We start from the raw sequence: 4,420 nt of genomic DNA, 5'->3' as shown, positions 1-4,420 counted from the left end.
AAAATCCAAACCATGTATTCAGAATGACGTATCATGTCATTCTGAATCCTTTATCGCCAAAAAAATCGGTAAAAGTTTGTGTGGAACCAAAATTTGTCACTGTAGAGCATAAAATTATCTACAAAAATGCATCAATATTATCTCAGGTAATTTCGCGACAAAACTGACCATTAGAAAAAAATCGAAAAAGGGCAATTTTTCTTACTTTTGTCCTTGTGCCATTTTTTTGCTCGCAACGGATCGATGAGGACTTTTGAGATTTCTTTCATAATTGTATTTTTGGCCAAGTTACAGCCCATTATGAATTATAGTAACCTTCACCCTGATTTTAGGTTTATATTAACCGTTTATATATACCTATTTTTACTGAAGTAAGCCCATTTGGCTCATGCAAAAACTTATGTAGTTTTATATGTATATGGGCATAAAGCAAATTGACTCGGGTTCGTAAATCTAGTGTTAAAAAATCATTTGGAAATCGCGCTGAGTAGTATTCAAAATTTAATGGCAAAATGCTACTTACACCTAGTATTTGCCCAAAATGTTAAGTGAAGAAAATACGAAATATGTCGCCAACTATTCACTATTTCAACAGTCCTTAACTATATATAATAAAATTAATTAATTTATGCGATAAAATTTATACTCTTACTAAGTTGTATGTGCTTTGTGGATACGCTTGGTTTTAAAATTGAAGTCTACAAAAATTTAGATAATTAATTACAAAATAATTAATTATCTATGTTGAATCTCATTATACACCATATGGATTTATTATCACATTCACCGCAAAACTAATTACATCCGACCAGTTTAAATCGGACATGAGTTCAGTTTGCGTGCAAATTGAAGAGCGTAGCAAACAACTTCATTAGTAACAGTTGTTCGCCACTAACTTTCCTTCGTCAGTATATATCACTTCGTCTTCCGAGGACCGACATTAAAAAAAAATTGCAAAATTCAGTGGTATATCGGAATAATAAAATATATTTAATAACATTTAAAAAAAAACTTCAAAAAAATCCATGCAAAACATGCTTAAATACGCCTGATACAACACTGTCGAATAACTTAACTTGGAAAAATGAGAGAAAAACAAGTTCTGGGATAAAAGTTAAATGTTCTGTTACGGGTCTATATTCGTATGAATTGGTAGTAACAAACTGTCAACAAGCTCAGAAAGATGCACTTATGATAAATTGTTATTTCATGTTTGTGCATTTTGTAGGTTAGGTGTTTGTGTATCCCGATCGCATGCAAATACATAAATTTTTGTTCAATGTCTATGCTTGAAAAAAAAAAAAAAAGGCAAATTCTAGGATAAAAGCGAAATGTCGTTACGGGTCTATATTCCTATGAATTGGTAGTAGTAACAAACTGTTAACAAGCACTGCATTTGCTAAAACCTAACTTTACGTACGTGTTATCAATATCACATGAGGAAGATGCACTTATGATACATTGTTATTTTACGTTTGTGTATTTTGTAGGTTAGGTTTTTTATGTAAAACGCCTGATCGCATAGCAAATACATAAATTTTAGCCCAATGACTTGACTTGAAAAAGAAATAAAGGCAAATTCTAGGAAAAAAGTAAAATGTTCTGTTACGGGTCTATATTCGTATGAATTGGCAGTAACAAACTGTCAACAAACAATGTATTTGCTGAAACCTAACTTCACGTATGTGTTATCAATATGTAAAATAGCAATACCATGGCATATTCATTTTATCTGAGAATTGGCCCCAGAATGTACTCGTATACTTTTAAGTTTAGGCCAACTTTAAATTTTCTTTTATTCAAAAAGCATAATAAAAATAGCTTTGAATTCTGTTTACGTTTTATGCCAGAAAATCGTACAAATATTATAATTTATACGATTTTTTCGTCAGGAAACAAAGTTTGCTAATTTAACGTTCTAAGTCATTCTGAATCGCATGACACTGAAATTGAAATGTGTGTATGTGTGTGTGCCAAAATTGGACTTGTCGCCGACTTCGTTAATTCAAAAACGGATGCACATTAAAAAGTTTTTTAGTAAGTAAAATGATTGAGGTTCCAAATCATTTAAAAGCTATTTGCTTTAAGTAATAAAATATTATAGGCCTATGAAAAGTGTTTCAAATATAAAAATGCATTAAAATTTGAAAGCGGGGTGACGCCCGCATAAATAATGTATTTTCTATTCTGTTTGACTACTGATTACCGTTAACGTCCACACTTCAATAAAATACATTTTTAGAACTAAAAGTACGATAAATTGTTATGAATAAACTTAATTTAATTAATACAATTCTAGATGTTATTTATTGAATTTAATATAAATATAAATATTCAAAAAAAATCAATCGAAAATTTAGTGATACTAAAAGTTGTTAAATTTCTAATTCTTGATTATTTTGCACAAGTCCATGCAACTTGTTCTAAAGTAAAATGCCACTTACACTTCAATATTATAGACTAACCAAAAATGGTTTAATTATGAATGTTCACTAAAATTTGAAATTATGGCTAGCTATTTACCTTTCTGTTTTGGTACTGATTACCGTTGACATCCACACATAAATAAAATACATTTTTAGAACACAAAGTTGAATGAATTGTTATAAATAAATTTAATTTAATTAATACAATTCTAGATGTTATTTATTGAATTTATTCAAAAAATATCAATCAAAAATTTCGTGATACTAAAAGTTGTTAAATCTGAATTCTTGATTATTTTGCACAAGTCCATGCAACTGTCCTAAAGTAAAATGCCACTTACACCTCAATATTATAGACCAACAAAAAGTGGTTTAATTATAAATGTTCACTAAAATTTGAAATGATGGCTAGTGCGCATACGTAGTGTATTTACATTTCAGTTTTGGTACTGATTACCGTTGACATCCACACATAAATAAAACACATTTTTAGAACACGAAGTTGAATGAATTGTTATAAATGAATTTAATTCAATTAATAAAATTATATATGCTAATAATTAAGTTTATTTAAAAGATATCAATTTATTATTTATACAAGTCCATGTAACTTGTCCTAAGGCAAAATGCCACTTACACTTCAATTATATACACCAACAAAAAGTGGTTTAATTATAAATGTTCACTAAAATTTGAAATTATGGCTAGCGCGCATACTCAGTGTGTTTTTCTTTCTGTTTTGGTATTGATTACCGTTGACATGCACATATAAATAAAACGTTTTTGCTACACGAAGTAGAAAATAATAAAAGATAATGAACAATAAATAAATTCAACTTAATTATTACAATTACGTAGACAGCAATATAGATAGCATAAAGCAACATAGATAGCAACATTCCTTAAAACAAAATGCCACTTACACCTAGTTTTGAATAAAATTAGTGATTAATATTCATTAAATGCAGTGTAAAATTTTTATATGATATTAAAAATGTTATATGAAAATTACACTAAATCTTGTAATGATTTTGTCCAAAATGTAAAATTGTGTATTTGTTTAAGTATATTTGCCCAAAATGTATTGGGAATATATTAATCTTTGTTGAAAAAAATTTATTAATGATTACCAAAAACATAGGGTTACTCTTAGTCGATGATTATACAAATATTATGACAATTTACTTACGTATAAAAACAGTTATGCATGCATTAACACGTTGAACGCCATGTCAGTCATATATGTCTGACGCTAAGCAGTTCTGCATGAGGCATGTCGTCATATATATCTGAAAAATGGCCTGAAAATTTTTTGGCTTGTCGAGAAAAAAAATATATAAGACCATGTTAGTCATGAAAAATAGTGTTTTTTCAAGAATTTTGTCAAAAAAAAAAATTGTTACTTTAGTAACTAAAATATCTAATAAAGTTTCCATGGCTCATGTAATAAAAATTCTGATATTTAACATGTTAATAAAACAAAATAATACAAGCATTGAGATTTGTTACTAAAGTATGTAACTATTATTTTATAATTAAAATTTTATATTAAGTGTTTACGTTATATATTATCAGGATTTAATATATATGGATTAATAAGAGTTAATATAATTAATATTGTAAATAAAAAAATAAATCCTAATAAATCTTTTAGAGAGAAATAAGGATGAAAAGGAATTTTGTAAATATTACTATTAATTCCTAAAGGATTATTAGATCCAGTTTGATGAAGAAAAAGTAAATGAATTATTACAAAAGCAGAAATAATAAATGGTAATAAAAAATGAATTATAAAGAATCGAGTTAAAGTAGCATAAAACGATTTCACAAACATACCAAATAAATTCTATTGGCGTTTGCATAAAAAATAGAAAATATATAAATTATTAAATGAAACAACCGTTTAATGAGAGTAAATTAATATTTAATTCAAATGAGTAATATTTTAACTACAATTCAACCTTAAGCAGTATTGGAAAGTAAAAATTCTGGTG

Source organism: Ctenocephalides felis, unplaced genomic scaffold (assembly GCF_003426905.1).
Source record: "Ctenocephalides felis isolate EL2017-DRISC unplaced genomic scaffold, ASM342690v1 CF-g0.4_SCAFFOLD_03572, whole genome shotgun sequence".
Lineage (NCBI taxonomy): Eukaryota > Metazoa > Arthropoda > Insecta > Siphonaptera > Pulicidae > Ctenocephalides > Ctenocephalides felis.
This window is presented reverse-complemented; position numbering follows the sequence as displayed.